Source organism: Dromaius novaehollandiae, chromosome 17 (genome assembly GCF_036370855.1).
Source record: "Dromaius novaehollandiae isolate bDroNov1 chromosome 17, bDroNov1.hap1, whole genome shotgun sequence".
Classification (NCBI taxonomy): domain Eukaryota; kingdom Metazoa; phylum Chordata; class Aves; order Casuariiformes; family Dromaiidae; genus Dromaius; species Dromaius novaehollandiae.
The window spans coordinates 15,426,337-15,445,888 of NC_088114.1; positions in this window are offsets into that span (position 1 = coordinate 15,426,337).

Sequence of the window (19,552 nt, forward strand, 5' to 3'; positions counted from 1 at the left end):
GAAATGAGCCTGTGTGTATGTACTGGCTGCCGCCTTCCCCTCCTGCCGTGAAGCTCCACAGGGAGAAGAATTAAAGCAAACAGGAGCTAATAGTAACAGGATTAAGGCTCAACATTTCTTTGGAAATAATAGTTAAGTATGACTAGAGGAGAAATGATGAGAGGCAGAGCCTGAGCAAGGAAGATAGTCCAAATCTGGCTTGAGAGACATGGGGAAGTAGAGGGGAGGAAAAGCTTTACTTTCCAAAATGAGGGGATGTCATTCTTGTCAAATGAATCCCATGAAAGTGGGGAATTAAGCCAAGCAATCCAGTGGCTATGGTGCAAAGAGCCTTTGTGGGGTGCGGGAGAGAGGTCAGTAAGGAAGGGAGGAAGATTTTCAGTGGGCATAAAAATATATATATATGATGGTCTAGTATAGTCATCAGGAAAAGGGCAAATTACTGATTCTGCAAGCAGGCAGACTCAAATTTATTATGAAAAGCGCCAGCTTCAGTTCTCAGTGTAATGCCAATTAATTAAAGGATTGGTGGTATCTGCTTTCAGAGTGTTTGAAAAGCCATTTTTAATCCTGATTTTTTTCTGAATGTTCCTGCAAAATGTATTTGGAAAAGTATATTAAAAAGTCAGTATGGGCTAAAACTACAGATAGCATTTGATACACTGGTTCAAAATCATTGCTTTTTTAGTTGGTGAGAAAGGAGGAAGCTAATGAAACAGAAAATATGGGGAAAATTTTTTTTCTGTCCTTCAAGTCCTTCTTTTTCTTTAAATTTTTTTCTTTATTGACTGTTCTTTCCCAGTTGGCAGTCTGAGTAAGAAAGAGGGGACTAGCATCATCATAGACGTGAAATGCTCCGCTACAGCCCAAACGCTCAGAAAGAACATAGGGTAAGACTTCATGCTTGAGTGCTTTGGCACACGTGGAAGAATCCCTGCACTGGCATCATAGTTTGCTAGCGAACTTCTAGTCATTAATTTTTATTTTGCCTCATCTCAGAGGTCCCCTCTTGATTTTCGCCTCCTCCCTGTATTAGAAGGCAGTACTCCGGTCCGCACGCGGATGTCTGGCGCCCCTCCGGTGATGTGTTTCTGTGGTCTCTGCCACCTGTGCGCGTGTAACCCACTGCAATCCTCTGTCATCTTATTATAACAGAAGCCCGTGAAAGTTGCTGTTTGGGTGTCCTTCGAGACTGAAAGCCTCTTGCTGTTTGAACAGGTACATCACTGACAAAATGCAGCAACGCGATGTTCTATGTGTTAGGCCCTTGTTGCAGGAAGAGCCTGTATCAGAGAGGCACGTGGGTGCCTGAGTCTCTGGACCATCCAGTGCTCCACATCTCTGTTAGCTGATTAATCAGCTAAATATAAGGTGAAATTTTAATTCCTGTAAGACTAAAGAATTTCCTACGGGCCAGTATTATATAGCTGTCGGATTAAAACAACGTCCTTCTGTCCCTATTCTGGGCTGGGCACTGCATAAGTAACAGGTCTACCCTCTTCTCAAACACGATATTTAGACCAGAAAATGTGCAGGGGATGACTTCTGCTCTAGTGCAACCTGAAGAAAAACTATTGGTTTCCATGGGAAAAAGATCAGGGTTGTGGAAGGATATTATTATCTCTATTTTTAGAGAGGAAATAAAAACTGACACTTTTTTTCCCCAGTGAACAGTTGTTTTTCTTTTTTTTTAATAAAGTCATTATAAATATGTACAAAGAGTCTCAGCATATGAAATTCCTTTTACAAAAGAGAGAAGCCACATCCAACGATAAACAAGAGCCTTTATGAGCTTGTTATATCAGCAGTGAGTTATGCTTTGCCCTTGCTTTGGTGAGGGAGGAAACCTGCACAGTGACTCTGCAAAAGTTTACATCCAAATAGAACTAAATCAGGAATGTGCAAGGAATTGTGTATTCACTGCAGTTTGTCTTATTTTATTCCGTTAGCAATGCATCTGGGAGCAGACTGGAAAATTTTAAAATGTCCTCGGGTTTTAAGGTGATGAGAAGGTTTCTTCTTGTGCTAAACTGTGGTCTTGAGATTGATTGGAAAGATTTTGCTGTGAATATCCATGAAAACTAAATCCCAGCGTAGCTGGTTGTGCTCTCTACTCAGGTGGCATCTATAACGAATAATACAGTATGGATAGAGATTGACAGCTCAATGCCCAGATGCTTTCAGTGAATATTTGTCAAGCTCCAAGTCACTTTCTGTAAATATTAAAAATCTTGTGAAATTCAAGTACTCAAATAGTCATGCAGAGTGAACACTGAAGAAGCGTGATCACAGTTAAATCAAAATTCACTCTTGTATTCAAATAAATAATTAGAAAAAATATTCTGCTATGTTCTATTTTGTAGTTTTAAATTTCTTTTGCAGATGGAGAATGCAAATTCTGCAGCTTTGACTATAGCAGTCAGCTTTTCCCCACAGCTGCTAATGGCAGTGCTGCTGTTTGGAAGACCTGAGTTTGGGAGTGCGCTTGGGGTATGGGCTGATGGAGATTCGTCCCAGGCAGAGGGAGCGTGATGCAAGCCAGTAGGACAGACAAAGGGAAGAAGCACAGAAGTGTCTTTTGCTGGGGAGAGGGGTATGCCTGTACTATGAGTAAAGATATCCTTTTAAATAAAAAGGGCTTCTTCAGACCAGGACAGAATTAGAAAAGGAAAGTAGAAGCCACGTGTGCGGATTCCTCTCCTCCATTCAGACTACCCGATATATTAGTGCTTTCCTAAGGAAGGTCAAGTCCCATTTTATTTAGACTTTCCTAGGCTTTTGGATTTTGAAATAGCATGGCCAGGTGTCTTCTGACTTCTTGTTTGACCTGTTGTGGAGGTGCAATATAGCCAGGAAGTTTAGATGTGTGTACAAAATATGTGGGTCCAGCATTTAATTGCGAGCCATAATCAATTTGTTATATATAACTCAGGCTTCTATCAAAGAGATCATGTACAGCTGTCTTCTAAAAACCACTTGTAGGAAGATTAAAATTGAATGTTAAGGTGGATGTACTATCCTGTCGTCACTAACCATTTTGTACAAGCGAGGGCAGTTCTGCAGAAGGGACAGACCTTCAGCTTGCTGCCCCATTCTCCCCTGCCCCACGAGGGGGATTCTCCTCTGGCTTCTCGTGCTGCGAGGGCTGTGGGGATCGCAGCGTTTACCGAATCGTTTTGTCTTGTGAGACAGCAGGGCAAGTGCCTGAGTCCAAGGTCCATGCGGACATAGAAACTGCACTGGTTTAACCAAGCATGTTTGTAATCAGTTCTGTTAAAAGACACTGCCTCTGCTTCTGCAGTGGACTTGAGACCCTTATAATTTTAGCGTAATACAGAAACAAAGCAAATTCACAAATCAGATTAGACTGACTGAACAAGTGTTTTCGATTTAAGTGAATTGCTTTAGTAACGGGCTTAGCTAAATTAGGGTAATTTCTGCATGTCTACATGCTCTAGAACAGAAGTATGACGGGTTTTCTCATCTCTCATCACTGGAAACTCACTGATTTTGGTAATTTGCAGTATTTTTTTAGTGGGTGATGCTTGTCTTAGGCACATGAAAGTGCATGACACAGGAGACATCACTGTTTCTGCATGACGTAAGAGGTAGAACTGGTTCCATTCCATCTATTTTTACCCAGTGAAAATAATGCTGAGAGAGAAGAAGAAGGAATTGGGACTGAACGGGCTAAATTCTGTCCTGGGTGTAACCCAGCTGTCTGTAACCAGACAGTGGTGCTAGCCTAGAATTAATTTGGCCAAGTGATTTCCTTGTAACAGGCAGGAGGAGAGGAGCTGATTAGTAGTCCACACCGTACCGCTTTTTTAACTTGAAATATGAAGTTCCAATATGTGATGGGAGCTATCTTGGTGGAGTGCTGCTTTAAAAATTTATAAAGACTTTCCTCCCAGCCACATTATGCGGCGTTGTATATAGCCTATGATCTCATAACCTCCTCCTCTGGCTTGCACACGCACCGTCTGCTGAAACCTAAGATGAGCTCTTTTTTTTTTTCATTTAGAGAGCACTCCCCAGTCTTCACAGAGGCGCAACTGCGAAGCTAATCAAAATCAATGACTTCTTGGCTGCTGTAAGAAAACAGAGGAGCGCCCGAGAGAGAGGGACTGTGCTGGTTTCCTACCCATTAGGAAGGTACAGACCCCCCCCCGCTCACGGTCGTTGCAATGCAGGAAGCGCAGCGCTAGGGGAGTATGCAGCATGCTTTCGTTTCGGATACAAACATCAACCAGGGTTAAATCAGGTATTTAAAAAAGGATAAAAACACCCCTTGTCAAAAAATGGAGGCGTTCAAGAATAGCAGTTATACCAGAAAATGTAAGGCTTTGACAAATACATACCCTCTGTAAGTCACTCGATTTATGTACAGTGAGTGCTGGCTGTAAAGTGGTGGTAAGCCGTTTCTCTAGCATACTTTACCCAGCAACTAACATAAGAGAGTCTCCAAAACTTAGCCCTTGGTTCACATTAAACATCCAATTTAAAACTACAAAAGCCAAGCAAATCAGGATCAAAGCAAGATTTGGGATCCTGACCCTGCTCTTGTTTACGCTTGGGAAGCACCATCAATTCGGTTGTTGTTTCGTGAGAATAAGAAAAGGCAGCAAGTGTCTTTATCATTTTGACTGGATGTTGGGAACAACCAAGGAAGAGACCGATTCCCTGGGAGTTCTGGTTTTAGTTTTGGGGTTTTTTTTCCCCGGAAAAGCCCATCCATGTCCATCGTGAGTTAGGACTGAGGGAGATTAGCGAATCACTTCATTACCGAGGTTGATTGCTGATTTAAGGGGCTTTCCCAAAGTGGGGGGATGCTATGGTAAGAACAGAGTTTTCTTTTTCCTTTGCTATGCCTTAGTGTTTCAGGGGGATTCCCTCTTTGGGAAAAACGCTGCATGAAGTCTCAAGGCCGCAGATGCGCATAGCCAGTGTGGCAGAATAACCAATGGTAGTGCAAACTGTATGCGCCGAAGATGCCAGGGGAAAAGGGAGTAATGCATATTCTGGGTGAGAAGTTTATTAAACATTCAGAAGCTAATAAGTGTTAAAAGTGAGGAATCCTAGGGGAGAGCCCTCTTGCACTGAGAAACGTAAGCCGGCTCATGGGGCAGATGTGGTGTCACAAGGCTGCCTCGGTCTGCCGGTGTGGGGTTACACTGTGTCTTTGTAGGTGTGGAGGGAAGACCTCCTGCACAGTGTGCAGGCTGTATAGTCAAGCTTTGCATCCAGTCTTCCTTATCAATTATTTTCTGTTCAGATTTGACTATTATGCTCCAATACGATGCACACAATTGCACTTCCTTTTTTGAGTGATTTGCAGAAAGCTGTATTTTTAAAAGACTAGCCGTGATCCAGCAGTCACTAATCCAGCACTTGCAACACTGCTGAAATCAGCTGCAGCTCCTCCCTTTGCTAGAAAAATTCTTATTTAGTTCAGCAGGAGATTTGAGCCAGTAAAGAGTGTAGGATGCTGAGTACTACTGAGCATCAGGCCAAAAATGGTAGGAAAATGCTTTATCAGCAGATATACTCCCTGTGGTTCTCCAGCCATCCGAGCTCTATCTAGACAAAATACACTTAGCTGCATGTTCCTTCCCAACACTGCACGTAATATAAAGTGGGGCAAGGTTATTCATTAGGAACAATTTGCTCTTTCAGCATAGCCCTTTCTGCAGTTTGTGAACTGACTTGAAATCAATAATCCCCATGAATATGCGTGCAGGGGCCCAAAACACATTGCTGAATATTTGATATAGGGAGAATTTAGCTTTTAGATTGCTTAGAAACATTTCTCCTCCAGTAGTGGAAAAAATGCAAGGTTTGACAGGGACACAGTGCTCAGTCAGTGTGTTCCTTGATTGGATGAAGGTAAGGAAACATTTTTAAAAGATAGGAGCCAAATTTCCTTTGGAATCTGGTTTCTTAACATTTTTTATGCCTTTGAAAATACCCCCTGCCATGTGAAAGCCAATTTTCTGGTACAAATATCCAAAGCCGGAAAAAATGTTCCTGAAAACATGTGCACAATAATCACTGTAAATAGCATTGTAATCTGGAAGGTATCCTGAATCTGACAAGTAGTTTTGCCTGCAAGAAAAAAAATGCTCAGCGCTAGACTGGAAAAAGCCCATTGACTTCTAAGGACAAGTTCACCTTACTGATTAGTCTACATATAGTTTTCTTCCCTACTTCACAGGATTTGAGACTACTTCTATCACCATCTGGGAGAATATCCAGCTCCGGAGCTATAGGAGGTTCTGGACTAGCGGACTTTGACATGGGGGGCCAAGTTCCCCTACGCTGCAGTGAAAGGAGTTGGTGATTCTCCACCACCTCAGTAAATGCTGCTTCCCAAGCTCCAAACCATCAAAAGAAAAAGCATTGCCCCAAAGCAAATTAGTTTATAAAATTCTGGGCTAGATTATTTGGTTGGTCTTAATTTATGTAGAGCTCAAAAGAAAGAAAAAAAATAGCACCTTCTCAACAAGTATTATTTTTTGCTATTTTGTGTATAAATATTAATAACCAAAATAGATTTCTGCTTGTCCCATGTTTCAGAACATCCTCGTGGGGAAACTGTAGCACCACAGAGAGGCAGTTTAGCCCCAGACAAATATTAAATGTAGCACCAGAGAACCTAAAGTCATAAGAAAAGCTTATCTCACCTGGTGCTATAGCGCTTAATATATACACACACAAACTCTGTTGTCCAAGCTGCTAAGCACCTCTTCCCCCACCCCCAAGGCTAGAAGATGCCCATTTTGCAGCAAGTGCACTGTCTCAAGGTATTATTAACTCTGGATGTATAGATGATTTTTCATCCTGCTGCATCGAAAGGGACATTTATGTCACCATAAACAAGGTGCAGTGGAGAAAATGTTAGCGTTACAGCAAGGACATCACTACTCTTTTGACTCAGACTGCAGGAGCATGAATGCTCAGACCACCATCATCTACAAGGAATGTTGCTTACGTTCTCAACAAGGCATGCACGTTTTAACGTATGCATACAGGAGGGTTTACATTCTTCTATATATAAGCATGTATGTGTCTCTGTTTTGCTGCTGGGCCCTCGAACAGCTCCTTCAGTGCAAATCCTTCTTCACGTTGCCCAAAGCACTTCCAACATCTTCCACTTCTTTCTTTATCTCCACTCTTCCCAGCTGCTGCTCAGGCTCTGGATTCCCTGTAGGAAAAGGGGAAACAATTTTCTCCAAGGGCACAGGGTTTTCTCCAGCCTAAGAAAGCAAAAGAATTGTGTTTGGTTTTAATTATATTGATGCATTGGTTGCAATAAAAGCTTCTTGTAAATTTATGCTTGAACCCTCCTGCTAAATTTACTGACTAGAAGAGGTATATAATTTATGGGGAAGATGGTTTTGTGGTTCAACACAAGAGATAAGGCTGCTATCCCTGTGCTGCTGCAGGATTGCTGGAGAGCTCTCATTTTGCGAGTCTCATTCTTTTGGGTGCTCCATCTTCGTTTACATCAGGTTAACAAAATGTTAACTTTTAGGGAAGCCATTCATTTTGTTACAGGTAGGCAATGGGGTGCATTGGGTATTACAGGAGACTGGAGGAGCTCAGTCAGTCCTGGTTCTGCCACTGATTAGATTTGTGGCCTTGGGCAAACCACTTCGGTTGCTGCTGTAAAATGAGGGCAGTAATAACTTAGTTGCCTCATAGGTGGGCTGCAAGCCTTAATTAATACAACGCTCAGAGAAAGGCACCCATCTAAGTGCAAATTAGCAGGAGAGATGCCCAAGGGGCATTTACTCTGAAATTCCCACTTCCCGTGCTCATGCCTAGGTGTGTTGATACCAGCATTTACTGGGGTAGATCCCAACTTTCAGACTGTGTTGTCTGGCTTGCAGAGGCTGCGGCGCTGATCTCCGCTGGCCTTCTGGATGAGGTGATTTCACCCGGGCAGGAGGAAGAGGGGGAGTAGCTGACTATGCAACTACATCATCTATGAAGTCAGAGTGTAATTAGGGCTTGCAAACAGCTCTGGGGCAGATTCTGAGCTGCTTTACTTGGATGTAAATCCAGAGTCACTTCCTTTCCTTCTGTAGTGCTACTACATAGTGTGTTCATCCCACCGGGAAGGTTAATTCAGTGGCAGGGTTTCTGAGATTAACCGAAACCTCCGCTGTGAGGAAAGTGGGCAAATCCTGGTGCTGCAAAGGACTCTGAGTAACCTAGAACATCCCTGGTTCACCCTCACAAGTTTTATCCATGTCTGCTTTATCAAAATTGCCAGCTGCCCATGCTGTTGGTGTGCACTGGATGGGGCAGTTGCAACCAGCTCTCCCTCTCTCTGCTTACGGCGCTTGCTTTCTAGCTTTGAGGAAGCTAAAGCAACAGTGAACACAGCATGACGGACTAACGCCAAAATGAATCATCTAGATTTGAAGCAATTTCCATTTGTCTTGCTATGATCAAGGCTACCAGCTAGCCACACAGTTTCTATGACTTCTGTGTCTGCGTATATGCAGACTTTTGCATTCACACACACAATCTGGAAGTGCTGGAAACAGTTTTTAAAAGTATTTTAAAGCTTTTTTGGCAGAGGGTAAATGGGAAAGGTGTTTGCTACTTGAGAAAGTATGAACATGACAAGACTGGCTGCACTAAAACAGCCATCAGAGCACAGACTGTCAATAAACAGCTGTCAATACATAGCCCAAGGGTTGAAATGTGTCTCCCTTCAGCCTGCGAGTGTGAGAGACCCCGTCCTGCAGCCCAGGGTCCCCCCGCAGATCTCGCCGGGCACCCGTGCACGCTCAGGTCTAGGCCATCGCTGAGCAAGGACTGAGACCCTGTGCCACAGCATTCTCTAGGTAGGTGAAAAACCGCAAGGACTGTGATCTGGGGGTGTCTGCATTCCTCCCCCAAGATGTCTTTAGGGAGAGGTCTTCCAAAGTGACCCCATCAGCATTGCTGGGTGGGAAGGCAAGGCACAAACGGGGCTGACTGCAAGGTACTGAGAACCTGGGCTGGTGATACAGAGGAAGAGCCTGTGATGTGGTCATTTAAACTAAAAGAGGCGAGGTATTTACTCAGGTTACTTTGACTAAACGATTTCTTCCAAAGCAAAAGCATGTAATCCTTATCTATTATTTCTCATGTAGTAACATTTCCAAATGCCAGATGTGAAGCCTTGCCCTGCTGTGCCAGATACAGCCTGCCACAAGTCATCCTTGGTGACATTATATTCTATAAACTGTCCCTCTGTGTCACTTAACATACAGAAAATCTTTAAAAACCTGTAGAAGTTGATAAATCCTACAATCTCTTGAACTCCAAGTGATAAATCTGCTCTGGGGCAGGCAAAAAGCTCAGCACAATGTTTATGTATCTCATAAGCCCTATTCTGGGAGCTTAAATGGCTCTGAAGTTTTGCATCAGCCTCGTGCTGGCCTTCTGCGTAAAGGTGAATTTCATAGAAAGAATAAAAGCGAACCCCAGAATCCTGGCCTACAGCCCGTCTTTCAATAAAACAACTCCGAATATCCCAAGCTGTGGTAAAGCCCTTTCTGGGTGCATATTGGCTGCATTGCCAGTATCTGACTCATTAATGGAATATACTTTGAGCCAAATTCTGATCTCATTTACAGCACTGTAAATCCAGGGCAACCCAACTGACTTCAGTGGAGTTACTCCAAATTTCCCACAATAGGCACTCAGCAGATAGATCAAAATTTGGTACTTTGGGTCTGAAAAAGGCTGAGGAAAGCCAAACTACATCCCATTTGTAATACCGGGGTGGATATTATGTTGGAAAGATTGCCAACATATCCCCTTTGTAGAGCTGCTGAAAAATTGTTTATTGTAGGTGTCTTTTTTATAACGTTGAAACTTTCTTTGAGGAGTGTTCACTATTATCAAAATTTTTCATTTATTTAGAAAATACAGAATTATGGCTGACTTCCTAGAAAAAAATACAAAGTCTATGAAAAACATGGATTTAACGATTAAAAAAAAGATCATTTGCTTTGAAATATTTCATGTGAACCAACATTTCCTTTGGCCACGTATCCCTCTCTTCCTGGTCATTTAAGGAGACACAAATTCTACTCAGAACGCTGCTCTCATTCATTTCAGCTATTAAGCAGGAAGGTGGTGAGACCACAAAACATGTTGGCTGATATTTGCAGAATCATCTCAGCCAGCCTAGATGCTTCCCGTTGCTTTTAATAGGTACAGGCATCTAGACTCCTCAATTACTTTGAACTCTCCAGCCTTTTGCCCTACAATCTTGTCACACAGCCTGCTAAACCGGTGTTTACCAAAAAAAAGAAAGCAACTCTTCTATGGGATGCTGTGTAGGATGGATGTGAAATGACCCCGGTAGGGGATCCCTGGTCCAATCTCAGTATTTCTTCGACTCATCTTTATTCAGAGACACAATATAAAACCATGGCTGGGTACAACCTGCATAAAGCCATGGGAGAATCTGATCCCAGGTCTCCTAAAGCAGTTGGCAAATAGAGTCCTGCTCACGACTAACGTGTCAGCATGTAACTTATTGATTTAAGTGGCTCATGCAGGCAATTCAACTGGCACATGATCCATGCCTAATAAACAAAATAACAGTTATTAATATATTTAAAGAAAAGGCATTCAAGGGTTTGGATTGCGGAGGGAAAGCTTGAGGCAGGGACAAAAGGAGGCTCTCCTGCTTCCTTCCTCACCCAGCAGAAGGTTAATGAGGAGACAAAGGCAAGGCAAGAGCGAGTTGAGCTCCCTGTCAAATTCCCAAGCAGCCTGCCTCTCTGCACACTCACACTTCATTAGCATCTCCGTGGGAGGTGGAAGGGTAACTGGGAAGACAAAAAAACAATTAGGAGAGGGTTTGAGAGCTAACGTGAAGAGTGGGTCCGCTAAAGAACGTGGAAGGATGGTGCGTCCGGGAGGTCTTAGCGCAGAAAGACCAAGGATCTAGGAAAAAGGAACATGTTGGGGACTCCAGTCTTTCCACAAAGAAACGGCCTGCTCAGCCATAGGCTACCAGAGGAAAGAGGCATTTCTTCACTGCTGTTTAGTTTTGTAACCTCTGCTGCTTGTTTATCATGAAAGTTGAAGGTTTGCCTTGTGCAGTTTAACTGCAAAATTGGGGCAGGAATGGAGGGGGCCTTTGGGATTTAGGAGCAGGCTGCTTGACATCATGAGGAGTAGGTCTGCTCATCCTTAGTTTTTTCAGCAGGATAAACAGCAGCGCTTGCCTCTCTGTGTCGGGGATGCATATGGGGCGCAACTTGCTGAACGTTTGTCCTCGTGCAAGACTGCAGCTCACTGCTGAGCCTGTCAGCTTAGTCCTGGGTTAGCGGTACTGCCTCTGGTCCTTAATTTTCTTTGCACTTCTGCACAGCTCAGTGTGACATCTCCAGAAATCTTATCAACCCAATTTTAATACAGATAATTAACTGCACTGAGACTTTGGACAGAGTAGCTCTGCGTGAACCTAGCAGCAAACAGTGGGGGGAATTACTGGCAACACAGTGGGCACAGAACCAGGCTGGCGAAGCTGGCAGGGACAAGTAGGGTTCGATTTTAATACACTGCCACTTCTGAACTAATAGAGCGAAATACAAGTGACATTGTATGCCAAACTGGCTCGTGACAACTATACTTGATGCCCTGGCTGGATATTTCAAGGTGATGTCAGATTATGCATTAGAGATCTGCCATTTGCAAAGCGTTCATCCCCAAATCCCAAGCACAGTCCACAGATACAAGAAGTCAGTCACACACAGTGGCCTTAATCCTGCTTTCACTGGCATCACCTGGGGGCTGTGAGAGCAGAAGTTTGCTGATATACAGGATTATTTCCTGATCTGCACTGCTGGGTAAAGCCACAAGGACCTGAGGAAACAATTGCCAACCTTCTTCTTCAGAAACAGTATGGACACTCACACCTGTCCATGAGAAACACCACTACCGCTTGAAAAAGCAAGAGGGCAACTCAAGTAATTAGCCAGGCTGAAATTGGCCTTTCTGTCTAGCTTCTCTGTTGCTTGTCTAACCACTAGTCACAAGACAAATGCTGACTTTGCAGCATGTTTAAGTGAATAACTATCTCCTCTTATGAGCTGCTCCATGAAATCCCAAGATCACAAGCTTTCAGAGCCTGGACTTTCCATCTCGTTGCTGAACGATGTTATTATCACTGCAGAGTGTCTCAGAGGATGGCTGAAAAATACATGTTGCGTTCAGAAATACTCTGCTGACTTAGTAAAACACTGCTGTCATACCCCCGTCTAAGTCTAGCACAGCCTCCTCGCTGCACTACCACTTGGGCTCTGAGATATCGCAGACACTCTGATATTGCAGCCTACACTGGGGTGAGCAAATTACTATTCGGGAAGAAAGAATTAAAAAGATTTTTAATGGCAGAAATAACCCAGAAGCTGAGATGTAGATAATATATTTAATTATCCTGAGGTTGCATTGTATTTTCATCTACAGCTTGCTCACTTGTGGCTTCCCAAGACAGTGGGACAGTTCTGTCTGCTGTACGCCAAGGGCAACCAGGAGACTGTTCCTGGCTTGTTATTCTCCCACATTTGGCCCCTTTATTTTCTCCCTGAAACTGCTGCACATCACACACAAGGTTGTTGTTCTTCTCAGAGACTTACACTCGTGTCTGTGACCACCGAGCCCCGGAGCACGTGGAGGCAGCGCAGCCCCGTCTGCGGCAGCCTTGGAAGCTGCGAGGAAGGGCTGTGCGTGCTGCAGGAGATGCCTCCGTTCCGTAGCGGGTAACACTTTGCTTTCCTACAGCATCTCCCATTAAAGCAATTCATGGGCGACCAGTTGTCGTTGGCCCGAAGTGCAGAAAGCACGATGGAGGTGAGGGCTCCAGAAAAGTTAGCAGCAGAAGAGATTGGGAAAAAGTCTGCCTAGCCAAAGCATGCAAACCTTTGTAAAAACTTAAACCCCAAACAGCTTTGTTTTTGTGGGATCGCTGGGAAGTCTGGACCGAGCGTGTTCACAGATCCAGCGGACAGCCCCTCTCTGCCAGCCCTCCTCACCTGCCACCTTCTCCGCATCGGCTGAATTCCCAGAGCCGCCAGGAAAGGCAGGGAAGAAATTCCCCAGGCTCATTAGGAAGAAAAGGACATTCGAGGCACTAGGTAAAGCAGATCACTGCAGTTCCCCCCTTGGATTTCAACTTTTTTGAGCTCAAACAGCCAAGCAAGTGAGGCAGGTGGGTTTGCTTCCAAACACCAGAACCAAACTTCCTCCCAAACTGACCGCTGGGCAGGAGGGATAAACGGGCAGGACGCGTCTCTCCTGACTGCAGCTCCACTTCTCCGACCACCAGGCCACACCAGAGGTACCAGCTCATCCCAGCGCTGCGCTGAGCCGAGCTCTGCAGCACCGTCCCGGACCCTCCAAGGGACTTGCTGAAAAGAGTCTTCAGAAACTGAGGCTCTGGATTAATCTAAAAACTTTTTTGTAACATTTTCATTTTCAAAGAAGGCTTTTCACAGGTAACCAGCTGAATCTGCTGACAGACACAGAGCTGTGGCTCAAACAGACGGGTGAAAATAATGCCCCCCCCCCCACACTTTTATATCTGTGCATACACACACACGCAATGCAAATACCCATACCTGATGTAAGACCCTTACTTTCAAACGCCCTACATGAGCACACTCTTCCCACACTATGCATATACATTTGCTATATTTCATGCACCTAAAACCATGCAAGACACTTTGCAATGTGAATAAAGATCTGATCTCCTTGGAGTACACAGCCAAAGTCTGGCCCAAGAATTGCAAACAGCCCGGATTAAGCTGAAATGGTTTGAGGCCAGCAGCAATACTGGTGGCACTTTTCAAGTGCGTTATTTTAAGCTCTTGCCTAAATCCTATCAGAGCTGGTGAGATATGAGCGTGTGCTGAAAGTTAGACACACACTTAAGGTCTTTCCTGAATACACACAGACATTTGGGGTCATTCACAGATACAATTTAAGGCACCCAAAATAGGAGCCCTTGCTCCTCATGTCTGCGGGGGGAAGTCCGTGTCCCAAAGAGCACTTTGAAGCACCCAAAATCCCCGGTGTGGCCCCACGTATGCTCCGGTACTGCCCTCGGCTGCAGCCTCTACGCTTTCAGGTCCGCGGGAGGACAGCCCCGGCGCACACGCATCCCGGGCGCAGCTCTGCTCCCGGGGCTTCGCACCCCGTGACCTCCAGCGCGGGGGTCTCACCAGGGGGATAACCAGGGCTTACAGGGCCGGGCGTGCGTCCCCTCTCCCTGCTGCCGGTCTGCCCGGCGGCTCCGCAGCGCGGGGGGCTGCGGGTCCCAGCCGTGGCGCCCGGCGCGGCGATGGGGGCACCGGCTGCCGCTCGGGGCCTGGGGAGCAGGGTGCGGGGCGGCCCGCGGCACCCCCGCCCGGGGCCGGGGCAGGCTGGGGCGCTGCGGGAGCCCTGGACAGCGCCGGCGGCGGGCGGGCAGCCCCGGTACCGCGAGCAGCGGCAGCCGCGGCCCAGCGAGCCCCGGTACCGCGGACAGCGCGCACCGCCCCGCCGGGCCGAGCGGCACCGGGCCGCACCGCGCTGGGTCCTGCCACAGCGGGCCGGGCCGGGCCGGGCCGGGCCGAGCCGAGCCGAGCCGAGCCATCCCGGGCCGGACCGCACCATGCCGGGCTGGGCCGAGCCGAGCCGAGCCGAGCCGTGCCGAGCCGTGCCGAGCCGAGCCGAGCCCTCCCGAGCCGAGCCGAGCCGAACCGAGCCGAGCCGAGCCGAGCCCTCCCGGGCCGAGCCGTGCCGAGCCGAGCCGAGCCGAACCGAGCCGAGCCCTCCCGGGCCGAGCCCGCCCCGCCGCCCGCCCCGCCGCCCGCCCGCCGCGGTGCCGACCTGTTGCGCGTCCCGCCTGCTCCCCGCTCCGGCCAGCGCCGCCGCCGCCTAGAGGCTCCTCCTGCGGATCAGCCAGGCCAGCGCGGCCGCGGGGGTGAGCGCGCACAGCAGGCACACGTAGGCGGCCAGGCGGCGGCCGCCCCGGCCCCGCGCCTTGCGCCGCGCCGCCCGCTGCTCCAGCTCATCGCCCACGCGGCGCAGGCGGGCGGCGACGAGGCGGGCGGCCGCCGAGGGCCGGGCGGCGCGGCCGGGGCTGCAGGGGCAGGGCGCGGGGGGGCCGCCGTGCAGCGCGCAGGGGCACATGGCTGCGCGCCGCTCGCTCGCGCCGAGAGCCGCGGCCGTGTGCGCGGAGCGGGCGGCGGGCGGGTGACATCATCCCCCGCGGGGGGGCGGGGGCGGCGCGAGAGCCGCGGGGCGGCGCGGGGACAGCGCGGGCGCGGGGGGGATGTGGGACGGGGGGGACAGTGCGGGACGGGGGACAGGGCAGGGATGGGGGGGATGGTGTGGGATGGGGGGACAGTGCGGGATGGAGGGGATGTGGCATGGGGGACAGTGCGGGACGGGGGGGGGATGTGAGACGGGGGGGACAGTGTGGGACGGGGGGGGCAGTGCGGGGATGGGGGACAGGGCAGGGATGGGGGGGACAGGGTGGGATGAAGGGGATGTGGCATGGGGGACAGTGCGGGACGGGGGGGGGCAGTGCGGGCGGGGGGGGGGATGTGAGACGGGGGGGACAGTGCGGGATGGAGGACAGTGTGGGGATGGGGGACAGGGCAGGATGGGGGGGACAGGGTGGGCTGGGGACAGTGCGGGGACACTGGGGATGACGTGGGTTAGGGATAGTGTGGGGATGGAGGGGATGATGTGGGATGGGGACAGTGCGGGCACGGGGGGACGGTGTGGACATGGGGTGGATGATGTGGGATGGGGACAGTGCAGGGATGGAGGGGACAGCGCGGGCACAGATGGGACAGTGCGGGGATGGGGACAGCGTGGGGATGGAGGGGACAGGGTGGGATGGAGGGGAGAGTGTGGCGCTAGAGGGGACAGCGCGGGGATGCAGGGGACAGTGCAGGCATGGGGTGGGTGATGTGGGATGGGGACAGTGCGGGATGGGGGACACAGTGTGGGGACGGGGGACAGTGCAGAGATTGAGGGGACAGTGCAGGGACGGGGGACAGTGTGGGGATGGGGACAGTGCAGGGATTGAGGGGACAGTGCAGGGATGGTGACAGTGTTAGATGGGGAGACAGTGTGGGATGGGGACAGTGTGAGGATGGGGGGAGATTGTGGGATGGGGGACAGTGTGGGGATCAAGGGGACAGTGTGGGGATGGGGGACAGCACCAGTACGTGCACCAGGACAGGTTGGGGATTGACCTGCTGGAAAGCAGCTCTGCGGAGCAGGACCTGGGAGTCCTGGTGGACACCGAGGTGACCACGCGCCAGCAAGGTGCCCTTGTGGCCAAGAAGGCCAATGGTATCCTGGGGTGCATTAGGCAGAGCATTGCCAGGAGGCTGAGGGAGGTGATCCTGCCCCTCTGCTCAGCCCTGGTGAGGCCACACCTGGAGGGCTGTGTCCAGTCCCGGGCTCCCCAGGACAAGACAGACATGGAGCTACTGGAGCGAGTCCAGCAAAGGGCTGCTAAGATGGTGAAGGGACTGGAGCATCTCTCATGTGAGGAAAGGCTGAGAGAGCTGGGCCTGTTCAGCCCGGAGAAAAGAAGACTGAGGGGGGATCTTACCAGCATGTGTAAGTATCTGCAGGGAGGGTGTAGAGAGGATGGGGCCAGACTCTTCCCAGTGGTGCCCAGCAATAGGACAAGAGGCAACAGGCACAAACTGAAACACAGGCAGCTCTGTTTGAACACGAGGAAAAACTTCACTGTGAGGGTGACAGAGCACTGGGACAGGTTGCCCAGAGGGGTTGGAGAGACTCAAAACCTGCCTGGACGTGATCCTGTGCAACGTGCTCTAGGTGACCCTGCTTGAGCAGGGCGGTTGGACTAGATGGTCTCCAGAGGTCCCTGCCAACCTCAACCATTCTGTGATTCTGTGACAGTGCAGGATGGGGACAGTGTGGAACGGAGACAGTTTGGGATGGGAGGACACTGTGGGATGAGGGGACAGTGTGGGGATGGGGACAGTGTGGGATTGGGGGACAGTGTAGGATGGGGGGATAGTTTGGAGATGGGGGGACAGTGTGGGAGGGGGACAGTGTGGGATTGGCACAGTGCATGATGGGGACAATGTGGGGGTAGGGGGACACTGTGGAATGGGGAGAGAGTGTGAGACTGGAGGACAGTGTGGGGACCAAGGGGACAGTGTGGGGATTGAGAAGACACTTTGGAGATGAGAGGACAGTGTAGGATGGGGAAGTGTGGGGACCAAGGGGACAGTGTGGGGACTGAGGAGACAGTATGGGATGGGGGACAGTGTGGGATGGGGACAGTGTGGGGCTGGGGTCAGGTTGGGATGGGGGGACAGTGTGGGATGGTGATAGTGTGGCATGGGGTGACAGTGTCAGATGGCAACAGCGTGGGAGGAGGACAGTGTGGGGACGGGGACAGTGTCGGATGGGGACAGTGTGGGGAGGGGGGACACTGTATGAATAGGAACACTGTTCTGAGGGGGGGACAGTGTGGCTTGGAGCAGACCGCGTGGGTCTGGGGGGTGGCTCTCATCCCGTTGTGTGTTCCTGCTCTGGACTGCGGGGACGGCGAGGAGGGCTGCGGAGCTCTCACCACCCAAACTTGCCCCGGTCCCCGACCCCAGGACCGCCCCATGGGGATGTCACCCCTCCCCAGCCAGCGGGGCGTCAGGCGCGGGAGCTGGGCAGCACCGGGCTGGAGGTTTCCACGCAGGACTCTCCCTCCCACCCCAGGCCAGGACACAGCAGGGGAGGCTCCACGCAGCTCCCCGTGGGGCAGGAATCCCCCAGACTGGCCCATTTGCCCCCTGCCCGGGAGGCCACGGCGGGCAGGCTGCCCAGAGCCTCTGTCACCGCGCTTGCTGCCACCCTGTGCACATCACTGTGTTGGTGCGAAGGGGTCTGAGGACGCCCTGTCGCCTGGGGCTCATCATCTTGTCAACCCATGTCCTCTCCGGAGCCTCTCTGTGTCCGTTACAGGGGCTGCCGTTGCTCCGCCAGCCCTTTGGTGCAGGGCTCCCCCCGGGGCAGCGGGGCACCTGGGTGAGAGCCTTCTCCAGCTTCAGACCAGAAGTGTATGGGAAAGGCAGTCCTGTCGTGGAGTTTCTCAGTAGTGGAGTTCCTGCCCAAAATGAGGGATTTCAGTTTTTTCCTGGAATCCAGAAGGCCTCTTTGTGTGTGTTCATTGTCTTTTAATTGGGTTTTGCAAAGTGTGCAGACAGCAACATGCTGCAAAGGGAGAAAAAGCAGCAAGTAGTTGCCTAGATGCCAGCGGAGCAGAGCTGAACAGCAGCGACCGCAGCTGACCGGCGGGGAACAAATGGGAGGTGGAAGCGTGTGGGCACACGCCACCGCTGCGAGCCGGGGCTGCGCCTGGAAACGCGTCCACCCGGGCCCCAGCTGTCTTACGTATTTGGACAAGTATTCCTTAACTATTTTGTTTCCCCAAATGGTCCACGGAGTTATGCTGAACACTGCTGAATATTCGCTGTCGTTTTGATTTGCATTTGGAGAATAGGTGCAATGGTCAGATTTACACTCTTCTGTGCAGCTGGACTTCCCGAAGCAGAACAGTGGTTCCTTGGCCATGTTTCAGTGCTTGGTCTGAGCCCTCATTTGAAACATGGAGCCTTTAAGCAACAACGTAGATTGATATTGGAGACACTCAGAGCAAATGTTATCTCCTCCCCAAAATGACTCAAAAGCAGCAGCTCTCAGACTTCCTAGAGTCTCAGTGGGCTTCTTCAAGGCTCCCGCCCTCAGGAGCATATTTTCCCCAGGAGAAACATGACATGATGCAGGGCAGGACCATAGTTTTGCCCACTAGCTCCAGCTAAGATGTGGCCAGCAGAACGGGTGGGAGAAGCGGACTCATCTGACTCCTCCAGCGTCTGTCACCTGGAGGCAGAGCCAAATATTCCTTGGGATTCCCACCTTCTCCATGAGTAAGATGGAACCTGCTTGGCCACTGCTTTGCTGCTTTGGGCGTGGACTTCTCCTGGGTGAAGACGCTGTGCATCTTTGGCTCAGAGGCAGGCAGCTCAGTGCAGGGAGGGCTTACTACAAGTTGTTGTTTCAGGAGATGCCAGGCAGGACGCCAAGCCAGCCCTGGCGATGGCCATGCTGCTGAACCGTTCCTTCAAATGGAAACTCCTCGGGGTCCTGCCCGAGGAGCTCTGTCTTGTAAGCAAGAAAACGTGAGCTTAGAGAAGACGCATCTCTGGGCTCGTCCCTGTTAAATGAGGATGACACCGTGTCGGGCCTTTCCTAGCTGCCTGGTCACGAAAAGAAACGGATGAGGGGAAGCAGCTGAGGCCTCCCCCAGCCCGGGGGTCGGGAGAGCTGTGTGCGTTCCCGAGAGCACAACTCGCCTCACGACTGCGAGCGTTCACTCCAGGGTTCGTTTGTTCCCGTCAGTGGGTTCAGGGCTATCCCTGGCTTCCGACCGCTCCCGGCCTCCCGGCTCGCAGACCGGCGCGGATGGCCAAGGCCGGCTGGTGCCTCTCCCCGGCCG